Source organism: Helianthus annuus, chromosome 13, assembly GCF_002127325.2.
Source record: "Helianthus annuus cultivar XRQ/B chromosome 13, HanXRQr2.0-SUNRISE, whole genome shotgun sequence".
Taxonomy (NCBI): domain Eukaryota; kingdom Viridiplantae; phylum Streptophyta; class Magnoliopsida; order Asterales; family Asteraceae; genus Helianthus; species Helianthus annuus.
This window is the reverse complement of record NC_035445.2, coordinates 51263075-51276329: the sequence shown is the minus strand read 5'-3', so window position 1 is coordinate 51276329 and position 13255 is coordinate 51263075.

The following is a 13255-nucleotide window of genomic DNA, read 5'->3' as shown; positions in this document are numbered from 1 at the left end:
TTCAATAAAAAATAACAAATTAGTAATTGAAATGAGTTTTACAAATCTACACCAACCAACCTAAGTCTAACTGTAACTATCCCGTTTACATGATCACCATCTCATGTCGTTTCGACTTTCTGAAAGCTATCTTCATATGAACATCTACTCCAACATCTATACCTTTCAGTCACATTACTTCGTAAATTCTTTGCAACTTCGCTACTGGTTCAAAAATTGACTTATTAACGAAACTCTTGACTCTTCTTTTGTCTATAAACTAGATTTATTAGAAAAAGGGTGATAATATGAAAAGGCATATGAAACCACTAATACAAAAACATTACAAGACACTACTCACCTTATTTGTTCTATGTTCGCCTCTTTCTACCGTTTATTAAACGCATTTTTCAGCTTGTTTTTCGTTTTAGTAAATGCCACTGCTGCTGAGCTTCTTCTACCTGGAAAAGTAAATGGGTCAAATTATTGTGGATGCAGCAAGTGTATGCAACAGTAGATGGGTCAAGTTAATTTGCACAGTGAGCAACTAAACTTCTCGTCTCTTATAATAAGCTAGACTCACAAATAATGTAATCAAATCTATTCTCACCAGGTGTGAATAATATGGTTTGTCACCACCCATAATGATAAAAATGAACTCACTTCAATAAAACTTGAAATGGGCATTTTTAAGAAAACCATGTCACTTTATTATAATTAAGAACTGCTTAAAATATGTTTATTATTAAAAATGCCTCAATATACGTAAGCATCCTCTTTTCACTAATTTTATTATTATCGTAAATTATGAAGTTTTTTTATACAAGTTTATAATACAGTTAACCTAATTTATAATCAAACTCAACCAAATTAAATATTGAAATAGCCTCATCAGTTCATATTTGTCAATAGCGGCTATAGCGATCGCTATAGCGCGCTACATAGCGAAGCGATGTAGTGTATCGCAAGTAGCACATGTGTAAATTAAAATCTGAACTACAACAACACATTATCAGCTAGAAAGTCTTCTTAACTTATTAACTTCTTAACTCACATTGACTAATTTATTAGCATTCAATGAAACTATATTTATGGATAAGAATCTACACATGTAAAATATATTTCAACTGAACTCACCTTACCAAGATCTAATGAGAACCGAGACAGAAGCTTCTGGGATATAAGACCTGAGGATGGTGTATGCTGGAGTAGAAAGCATTCTACAAAATAGGGAAATCATAAGACTCCATTGCATTTCTATAATCAGGGATGGGAAAAGCAGCTCAGTGTATATGATAAATGGCATATACATAGTCCCTTGGGAGATATTAATTTTAGAAGAACGAAACGCGCCTAAGTAATTAATAATTTTGCCGACTAAACTCAATAATCTAATCAAATAAGAATATATATTAACAGATAGCAAGAAATACCTTACTGAATCTGTAATTTGGGGAGTTGCTTGAACAGAAGACCAAAAAGCGTTAAGAGGAGCTGTTGATGAAATCTGTAATTGGGCAATGACGTAAAGAGACTGCAATCAAACACGAGACAGAAGAAAGCAAAGGGACTGTAATCAAACAAGAGAAAAAAGAAGCTCAAGAGCTGAATTTAGGGCTAATCAGATTCGAACAAGGGTCTTATGAATTTAGGGTTTTCGTTTCTTGCACACATGCTTCACAAGATAAGTAGCTTTTAACAAACACGTTCACCAAACATGTTATAAGCTCAAACAAAGTTTAAGAGTATACATGTTGTTTTGGTCAAAAATCAAACTAGGATAATGCAACCAAATCTTATTTTGTGAGGTGTGATGCTTGTTTTGAATAGCAAATGTATGAACGAACTTCAAATGAAATGAACAAGTGACATGAAGATTTATACGAGGAAAAAACCCTTGATCAAGATGTGATCTCCGGCACAAAAAACCTCGGGTGATGGAAACTACCGATCACCAAGTATAATTAAACAAATAAAAGTTACAACTCGGGATGATAACAAGCTTGTTACAAGGATCATTAATGTGCAATATGTGTGTAATCGCCAAAATGTTGCAGAGAGCTTTCGAGAGTGTGTGTGAGCTAATCGTTCTCACTGTCAAAACTTGTTATCCCCTTTAAAAATAGAAATAACCTAAATAACAAACATCCCGCAAATTGTGCTAGCTACCCACGACTTCCATAACGGTCATTCAAGTTATGCACGTGCAAAATATTGAGAGCATGTTCCCCAAGAATATCGGCAAGACCAAATTCTACTCATATACTCCGGCAAAACAAGTTCAAATATAATGGAAACAACTATTAGTGTTAGGATAACATTGAGGATCCGGGATCCTGAAACCTGCAACGTCTTCATAGGATCCTTAATTCAAACAGAACTAAGAATCAGTGATCCTGGCTGCACTTGAGGATCCGTGATCCTTAGGTTTAGAAAATTCATCCCTAATAATTGCCCCCAAAATATGAGGAATAAAATACAACTTAATGAGTCATATTTCTGAGCCTTATCTGCAACGAACTAACTATCATAAATATAGCCGTTAGAATAGAACTAGCCGTTGCAAATCATACGTCAGCGACGTGAAAACCTGCAAAAATCATCATTATAAATTCGAACTTAGAGATAAGGATCAAGAGGCATTTAAATTCGTGCATTACTTGTCTTTAAATCTTCATCCGAAGACTGATCAGGTATCTCTTTTCCTCCTTCTCTCTTCATTTACTTATTCTGATCTTTGATTTTCTGAACATCCATGGCAAAAAGGGTTCTTCGATCCTCACCAGCCAAGGATCCAAAGAAGGATAGTCCCCTGAAAAGCCAAGGGATTATAAAAAATCCTTCGTCTGAGCTATGCCGCTTTACTGACCCGGAGATTGACCTCATTTGCCATTGCTTCCCGGCGGATACCGTTTTCAAACCTTTCGACTCATCTGCGAAGAGTGACTCTGTCTCCGACACCTAGGTTGCTTTTCCGGCCACTCCATTCTTGATAGGATTCTCCTATCCTTTCCCCGCCTTCACTTAATCTTTCTTTACACTCACCGGCGTGTGCTATGTTCAGGCCATGCCGATGATGTGGAGAGTCCTGTACACCATTGAGAACATCATCGAGCAAGAGGGTATAGAGATAGGAATGTCTGAGTTGGCCGAGTTGTACAATCTTGTTAGCCATGGTTCACACCGTTTCTTGTTTTAGCACAAACCTGATAATCCTCACCCAATCCTCAAGACCACAAAAAATGATACCCACTGGAAAAACCGATTCTTCTTTGTTAAGAGGGATTCTATGCCAAATGGGAAAGATCTCCCCAAAAACTGGGCCACCCATGGTAGGATATAGGATCCTGATAGAAGGATCATAGGATGATTCTGTTGCTGCTAAGGATAACTAATCCTTTTTTGTTTCTATTGTGCAGCTATCTCAGTTTCTCATCTCATAGAGTCCCCTGCAACAAAGAAAAGGGTAGCTGCCTTTTGGAACCTTGATCATGCTGTTAGAACCTTCCAAGTCAAAACAAAAGATTCACAAGATGTATCCTCTGGTTCAGTCACCATGTCAAATAAGTATTAATATTTTGAGTATAATAAAATATTTAAAGAGACGTAGAATAGGGATACTTATCTGTTGTTTGTCATTTGTAGGCGCTGGAAAGTCTTCAAAATCAGCCTCTCGCTTTAATGTCAGTGATCTTAACGCATTTGCTTCCTCCAGGTCCGACAAGAAATGTTGACACCCCAGAAAAACCAGTAAACCACGCAACTTAACTAGCTTCCTCAGTAACCGCATGCTAAATTTCGGGACGAAATTTCTTTCAAGTTGGGGATAATGTGACAACTCGAGTTTCCAAGATTCTATTTACGCATTAATTGCACGTTAATTGTTAGGTTGTTTGTTTACACGACTTGTTTGCCTTGTAATTGAACACGTTGAATTATATGTTGAGATGTTTGTTTTATATGTTATCTATCTAATGTGATTAAAGTGTTTGGTTACATGAACGTGTAAACTGTTTGAGATTAGAACTATACCCGACGAAACAAAGAGTTTCGCCATCAACCACTTCGACGAAACAGAGGAAGTGTTTCGTCATCATTATCTCGACGAAACAAGTTGTTTCGCCGGCCCAATGTTTCGCCGAAGCCCATTAAGGGCCCAGTACGTTACGCGGATATTTATTGAGTTCCACTGTTTCGTTCGTCACACTTTAGCAAATTTTAAACCCTAGAGCTCTCTCTCCCTATCCACGGCGATTGTAGAAAACTTCAAGCATCATCCATCTCAGTCTATCTAAGCTGTTCGACATTGCGGTTAGTGTAAAAACCTTACGGTAGATATAATTGCTATATGATGCTTTTGTGTGTTTAGGTTAGGGTTTTTGTGAAATAGTATAAACTCAGGATCGTTGTGTCGATAATATGTGATGTTGTTCTTGAGAGTTTGACGATTCTGTTTTATATGATTGTGATTGATTATGTTCACTGTCCATGATTCGATTTGATGTTCCATCATAAATCATTCAGATTGGATCTAATGTTATGAATGAAATGGTTTGTGCCCACTGTTCATGATCGATGTTGATGTTTATGAGATTCAGATGACGTGAAACTGATTGTTTATGGCATGATTAGGGTTTATGCTAGACGTTAAAGACTGAGATGCTTTTAGTATGATTGCTGTATGATTGTTGTGTGATGATGATCGACGGTTAGGGTTTCTGGGTAATCATCAGTTACACGACGTAACTGACTTAAAGGACGAAACGGTTATGCCGACGAAACTGATGTCGACGTAACAGTTGCTTGTCAACGAAGCGCATGTCGACGAATCCGGAGTGTTTCGTCGATGGGGCTTACGACGAAATAGTGGTGTTTCACCAGGGGTAATCAAGACGAAACCAGGGGGTTTCACCGAAGGGGTTCATGCCGAAACAAGTATGTTTCGTCAAGTTAATTAACATGCACAGTAACTCAGTTAGGTCTGTTAAGGGTTAACTGGGTTAGTTAACTGTTGTTAAATGATAAGCGTGACTTGCATGAACTTGTGTGATTGATAAATGCTATGTGTTAGGTGTTACTTGCATATACGTTATTGTTTTGGTTAAAAATCACACAAGGATAATGCAACCAAACTCTTTGTAAACGGGGAATGATGCTTGGTATGATGAACAAAGATAAGGATCACTTAAATGAAAATTGCACAAGTGACACAAGGATTTATACGAGGAAAAAGCCCTTGATCATGAATGATCTTCAGCATAAAAAACCTCGGGTGATGGAAACTACCGATCACCAAACTTCAATATAATAAACAATGTTTACAACTTTGGATGGTAACGAGCTAGGTACAAGGATCACTATAGTATCGTATGCTAAAGCGTGTGAGTAATGTGTTGTGTCTTCCGAATGCTCAAGAGTGCTATTTATATATGTGTGTGTGTGGTTGAATTTAGGTAAGTCACCTAACTATTAGCTCGTTACCCCTTTAGAAATAGAAGTAAATTTAGCCTAACTAATTGCCCGTAATTTGTGCTAAGTTTCCATATTCTCCACAACGTCTATTTCCGGCTATGCATGTGCGAAATCAACGTGAAAGATTCCTTGATAACGTTGCTAAGACCAGGTCCAACTCGTAATTCCTGCAAAACAACATTAAATTCAAAGAGAGCAATCGTTAGTATGAGGATCCTTAGGATGATCCATGATCCTGATCCTGAAGCTCTTCTGAGGATCACTATCTGCCAAAGAAACAAGGATCACTTGTTAGGATATCATGTAAGGATCATAGGTCATTAAAATCCTGCCCTAACAATTGCCCCCAAAATATAAGGAGTAATTATGTAATATTAATGAGTTATGTTTTGCCGGTCTTATCTATAACTAACTCAACGGATATATAGCCGTTAAGAATGAACTATCCGTTGCGATCTGACGTCATGGAGGTGACAGCCCTGCACAAATCATGACTATAAATAGAGATAGGGATAGGATCGTTTGCATTTAAATTCAAGGACTCTTCCCTTTATAACCGCGACCAGAGGATTGAACAGGTATTCCCCTTCACCTTCTCTCTTGCTTGCTCTGTTTTTCTTATTTCGTTCAATATGTTGCTCCGGAACTCTCCCAGCAAGGATCCTAAGAAGAACAGCCCCTTGAAGGGTCAAGGGATCATCAAGGATTCCCCTACCGAGAGGTGTTGTTTTACTGATCCTCAAATTGACAAAATCCGTCATTGTTTTCCGGTGAACACCCTCTTTAAACCTTTTAGCCCTACCGCTCTGAGCGATTACATCTCTGAGACTTGGGTAGCTTTCCCGGTCACTCCTTTCATGATAGGATACTCGTATCCTTTCCCTCAGTTCACCGAGTCCTTTTTCTCTCTTACCGGTATCTGTTATATCCAGGCTATGCCGATGATCTGGAGGGTTTTATACACCCTTGAAAGGATCATCGAACAAGAAGGAATTGATCTGGGTATGGCGGAGCTGGCTGAGATGTATGATCTCATAACTTTTGGATCCCACCGATACTTGTTCAAACGAAAGGCTGGAGAAGAGCACCCTGTTCTCAAAGTTACCAAAAATGATATGAACTGGAAGCGGCGGTTCTTTTTTGTGAGGAGAGATACCATCCCTGATGGGAGGGATTTGCCCAAGAAGTGGCTACCCATGGTAGGATAGAGGATCCTAGAAGGAACACCGTAGAACTTATCCTTTAGCATAAGGATCACTGACATTGTTTTGTTTCCTTATTGTGCAGCTATATCCGTTTCTCATCTTAAGTTGACTCCTGCTGCAAAAGAGAGACTCTTGGCCTTTAGGAAGCTTGATCCTGAAATAAGAACATTCCAGGTCATCACCCAGGATTCTCAGGAAGTATCCTCTGCTTCTGTCACAATGTCAAGTAAGTATCCTCTGCTTATCTTGTTTTGGTTGTGCAGGCGCTGGAAAGTCCTCTAAGTCTGCTTCGAAGTTCGGTATCGCTGATCTTACTAACGTCAAATCCTCTAGGAAGAAGACCCCTGCTGCTAGCCCAACTGCTTTGGCCCCTAAAGCACCTATCAGGGGAAAAGGAAGCAAGAAGAGAAAGGCCTCTGAAGCTGAGGATTTGCAAGGTCTGCCCCTGCTCTGCCAACAGTGTCTGGATTACATCAACGAGGTAAGGATCACTGTCCTGCTTGTGTATCCTGCTAGTTTTGAGGATCACTTGTTTCTGATGTTATGCCTTGTCTTCCTTGCAGAAATTTGCTGAGATAGAGACGTATGTTGGCCACGTTGAGGATCAGGACCGCCAGATTGCTGACCTCCAACAAGTTGCTGTGTTGAAGGATCTCAAGATAGCTAATCTTGAGAAGGAGCTCCGAGCCACCAAGGATGATGCTGCCAAGATGCTGATCAACTTTGACTATGAGAAGCATGAGATCACCCAAGATGCCAAGGTCTCTGCTGCAATAGCAATGTACAAGATCCAGCTGCAAACGGCTATAGAGGCTCAGGATCCTGCTTTCGACAGGAGCACATGGGATGTGGAGGGCTGGAAGGCGAGGCTGGCAGAGCTGGAGGATGATGAAGAGGCTGAGGAGATCCCGATGCTTGAGGGTGGAGGCGCTGGCAAGGATCATGGTGGTGAGGCAAGCGGAGCCGGTGGTGATGGTGCAGCGAAGGATTGAGCTGCAGGATTGGGCAATGATGGAAATTTCGAGACTTAGCCGGAGCCCAATTTTTTTTGTTTGGTGGTTGTTTTTTTGTGGTTGTGATGTTTAAAACAATTATGGTCTGTATTTGAACAATAGGTTTAGGGTTGAGGATCTAGGATCCTGGAACAATAGGTAGGATTACATATGGTGGAGGGATCCTCTGTTTGGGGGATGAAGCCATTGTGATCCTGCCGCTTTTAATTTCCTGCACTTGCTATGACCGCATGAACAATGGACGCCCTTTGCCAACCCATATGGACGGGCCACGTTTTGCTGGTAGAAATGTGGGTTGGCAATTTTGACAACTTAAAAAGGGGTTAAATATTTTAAAAACTTTTAACTTTTGACTTATCCTGTGATGTTATCCTTGTATATCTTTTAAACTTTCAATTGTTTTGATTTATACTTGTCTGAGTAAGAAAAGTTAAGCAAATTATGTTTAAGAAATTTAGGATATGATCCTAGATCAAATATCCTATAATCAAAAATTTTCAAAGTAGTTTATTTTAAGGATCATAGGTTCAATTGTCAAAGTATATGGGTTATTCAAATAAATAATGAATAGAACCAAAACAGTTAAGGATCATACCTGAGAATCCAAGTTAGGATCCTAGCCTTTAACACTGTAATCAGGATAACCATAAGAAAAGCTTTTAATGGGTAATAAGGATTAAGGATCCTTAATTGTTTAACTTCGAAAACCTGAAAACAGAATATAAGTTGGGACTAAGCCAATATAAGAGATAAGTTAGTAACTGGGGACAAGCCCAAAGGATAACTGGGGACAAGCCCAAAGGATCACTGGGGACAAGCCCGAAGGATAACTGGGGACAAGCCCAAAGATCGTATGTAAACTGGAGTATGGCCCTTACTGGCGACTATCCAAACATAGTGACATGAAAATGCCAAAACCTTAGCTAACGTGAAAACGTTAGAAACCTTAGGAACGGATGTATGGTACGTCTACCATTATACGTACGATCCTAGGTATAGCCAGTACGATGGAATTATCAGCCCCTAAAGCGAGTACTGGTCCCAAAGACGTGAACTATACCAGGATCATCGTGCGCTACAGGCGAAACTGGGGACAAGCCCGAGGATAACTGGGGACAAGCCCAAACAACTGGGGTTGAACCCAAGGATCTGAGTTGCTTCTGGAGGTTATCAACAATATGCTAAGGATACCTGGACTATCAGAACTCAAAATCTCGTGAGAGAAGGATGAAGGATACATGATCCTTATCCTTAAATAAGAAAATATGTAAATAAGAGTTCGAGCTTAGGACATTACCAGAGTAAGGATCATCGATACTTCAGGGATCCTTGAAGGATACTTCTAGTGTAAGGATCATATGTGCCAGAAGGATCCTGCTTACATGAAATATTTCTTCAAGTGGACAGCATTCCAGGCTCTTGGTAACAAATTACCTTCCATGGTTAACAATCTATATGCCCCCTTTCCTACTTCGGCTTCAATTAAATAAGGGCCTTCCCATTTTGGTGCCAATTTCCCATCAGCAGGATTGATGGTATTCTGGAATGCTTTTCTCAACACCATATCCCCAACTTGGAATTTCCTTAATCTGACATTTTTGTTGTAAGCACCAGCCATTCTTTGTTGATAGCTAGCCATCCTTATCCTAGCCAGATCCCTGATTTCCTCAATAGTATCCAAGTCTTGAGCTAGGTTTGCATCATTCTCCTTAGGATCACGGGTACTTGTTCTAGCAGTTGGAACCACCATTTCTGTTGGGATCACTGATTCTGCCCCAAATACCAAAGAGAATGGTGTTTGACCAGTAGCATTCTTGGGGGTTGTCCTATCAGCCCAAAGCACACAAGGTAATTCTTCTGCCCATTTCCCTTTCTTGGATCCAAGTTTCTTCTTCAGATTGTTGATGATGATGTTGTTGGATGATTCTGCTTGTCCATTGGCTTGTGGGTGGACTGGTGTTGATGTTATCATTTTAATCCCCCAGCTGTCACAAAAGTTAGTAGTTCTGCTCCCAATAAATTGGGAACCATTATCACATACAATTTCGGAAGGAATGCCAAATCTAGTTATAATATTTCTCTTAATAAAGGATATAACTTCCTTTTCTCTGACTTGGGCAAAAGCTTCAGCCTCTATCCACTTGGAGAAGTAGTCAGTCATAGCAAGCATGAACACTTTTCCACCAGGTGCCTTAGGGAGCTTGCCAACTATATCCATCCCCCATCTCATAAATGGCCAAGAGGATGGTATAGGATGTAGAAATTCAGCCGACTGATGAAGGATATTGCTGTGTCTTTGACAAGGATCACACTTCTTAGCATACTCCACAGCATCCCTTTTCATAGTTGGCCAGTAGTATCCTGTCCTTAAGATCCTTGAGAACAATGCCCTGCCCCCAGTGTGGTTTCCACAATCTCCTTCATGGAAGTCTTTTAAAACTTCTTGAACTTCAGGATCCTCGATACATCTTAAATATGGTCCTGTAAGAGATCGCTTATATAACATATTATTTAAGATTGTGAATTGAGATACCTTAATTCTGAAAGCCCTAGGGTTTTCTCCCATAGGAATCTCTCCGTGTTGTAAGTATCTCATGATTGGTGAGATCCATGATCCTGAACAGGATTGAGTATCCTTACTAGGGATCATTGCAGAATCCTCTTCTATTTCCATGGCCACCTGATTTTCAATAGCAGGCGCCAGGATATGGATGATGGGATACTTATATCCTCTGGGATCTTCAAAGATGATCCTAGATTGGCTAATGCATCAGCTTCTGTATTTTCTTCCCTTGGTACCTGTGTCAAACTAAAGAAAACAAAGGAGAGTGCCAATTCTTTGACTATCTCTAAATATTTGGTTAGTTTTTCACCTTTAACAACATAGGATCCATTAAAGTGATTAGTGATTAACAATGAATCCACGTATACCTCAAGATACCTGATCCCCATATGCTTAGCAATTTGCAAACCAGCAATCAAGGCTTCATATTCAGCCTCATTATTAGTGGCTTGGAACTCACAAGCTATGGAGTGGGGTATTATGTCCCCCTGTGGCGATTTTAGTAGTATACCAAGCCCCGTACCTTTAACATTTGAGGATCCATCAGTATGTAGTATCCAAGGATCCTTGGTTTCATCCAGCTGCTGGACTTCCAATTCGGCTTCCTTTTGTAAATCACTACTGAAATCAGCCACAAAGTCTGCTAATGCTTGAGATTTGATGGCTGTTCTAGGCTCATATCTTATATCATGGGCACTAAGCTTTACTGCCCACTTAGCCATCCTTCCGGACATCTCTGGTTTCCTGAGGACATTCTTAATTGGAAAATTAGTTCTGACAACAATAACATGGGTTTCAAAATAATGTCTTAGTTTAGTAGATGCCATAATTAGTGCAAGAATAAGTTTTTCAAGGTGTGAATACCTGGATTCAGCATCAAGTAAACTCTTACTTACATAATAGACAGGATATTGTGTACCTTCATGATCCTTAACAAGGACTGCACTTACTGCTTTTGAGGATACCGCCAGATATAAGGATAACACATCTCCTTTTTCTGGTTTCATCAATGCTGGAGCTGAGGACATGTATTCTTTGAGGGCTTGTAAAGCATTCTCATGCTTTTCAGTCCATTCGAATTTCTTGTTCTTTCTTAGGATATCGTAGAATTCTTTACACTTTTCTGAGGATTTGGATATAAATCTGTTTAAAGCTGCTATCCTGCCTGTTAGTCTTTGCACATCCTTATCGTTGGCAGGGGATTTGATATTCACCAATGCTTTGATTTGTTCCGGGCTTGCTTCAATGCCCCTCTGGGTTACCATATATCCTAAGAATTTACCTGCTTTAACACCAAAGTGACACTTTGAAGGATTAAGCTTCATGTTATAATTATCAAGGATATCAAACGCTTCCTCCAAGTCCCTTAGGTGATCCTCAGCTTTTTTGGATTTTACTACCATATCGTCTATGTATACTTCCATAGTTTGTCCAATTTGATCCTTGAACATCATATTCACCAGCCTTTGATATGTTGCACCTGCATTTCTTAATCCAAATGGCATAGTAATATAACAATATAAACCGGTTGGGGTCATAAAAGCCGTATCCTCTTGGTCAGATGGTTCCATCTGAATTTGTTGGAATCCAGATGATGCATCCATAAAGGTTAACAGTTCATGACCCGCCGTTGCATCCACCATGGAGTCAATGTGGGGTAATGGGAAAGGATCCTTGGGACAAGCCTTATTCAAATCAGTGAAATCGACACATACCCTCCACTTTCCATTTTTCTTTTGAACGACAACCACATTGGCCAGCCATTTTGGATACTTCACTTCTCTAATCATACTTGCTCGTAGTAATCTTTCTACCTCTTCCTGGATAATGACATTTCTTTCTGGTGCAAACTCCCTCCTTTTTTGATGGATGGGTTTAACTGACCTATCAATGCCAAGTTTATGAGTGATAATATCCTTAGATATACCTGTCATATCCTCATGTTTCCATGCAAAGGTAGATTTTCTTCTTTTGAGGAAGGATATAATGTCTTTTTTCATTTGTCCAAGGATCCCTGATCCGATATAGACTTTGGATTCAGGATCATCAGGATCCAAGAGGATTTCGTCCACATCCTGCTCTCTTGCCTCCAAGACACCCCTTGGAGGATACTTTAATTGCTATTGCTCCCTTGATTTCGAGGCTGGTTTCATTGATGAGGTGTACCAATCCTTAGCCTCCTGCTGATCACTATCGATCTTGATTATTCCCCAAGGGCTAGGGAGCTTCAATAACACAAAATTTCTGATAATTATGTAATCCTTCCACGTAAATTGGGAGTTTGATGTCCCCCAGGGTTTTCTTGGTTTCGCCACTAAATCCCACGAGCACGGAGGATCTTGGTGTGATGTCTGATTCAGGGATACCCATTTTCTTCAGAACATCAAGCTGGATAATGTTTACCGAACTTCCTCCGTCAATAAGGATCCTACGGACAAAATGGTTAGAAATAAAAAGAGTAATAACTAAACTATCATGATGAGGATCCTGGATGTCTACGCGATCATCCTCATCAAAGGTTATCATTTTTCCTTCCGAGACACTTGATGTTCGAATAGGTCTTTCTCCATTATCCATTTTAGCTTCCTTTGCATGCCTTTTAGCTGCTGAAAAGGATGTACCACAGATGTCTGATCCTCCGGAAATAAAGTTTATCACTTGTGCATCTGCCGGAGGGGCTGGAGCTTTTTCAGGGATCCTTTCAGGATCCTGAGTCCTTTGCTTTTTTCTTCCCAACAACTCTTTTAAATGCCCCTTGCTCAGCAGATATCCAATTTCCTTTCTTAATGCGATGCATTCTTCGATATGCACACCATTTTGATTTGCCTTTAGCTGCGGCTGGTTTGTCATTTTTTCTGGGCCATCTGGCTTTTTCTCCTAGATTCTGCATTGCAAGGATTAGTTCATGGTCATCAACGGAAAAACAGTATTCAGAAATCGGAGGATAATCCTCATCATCCTCCTCTTGTTCAACAGCATGCACGTTCTGGTTGTCAGTTCTGTTGTAGGATTTGAATTTGTTG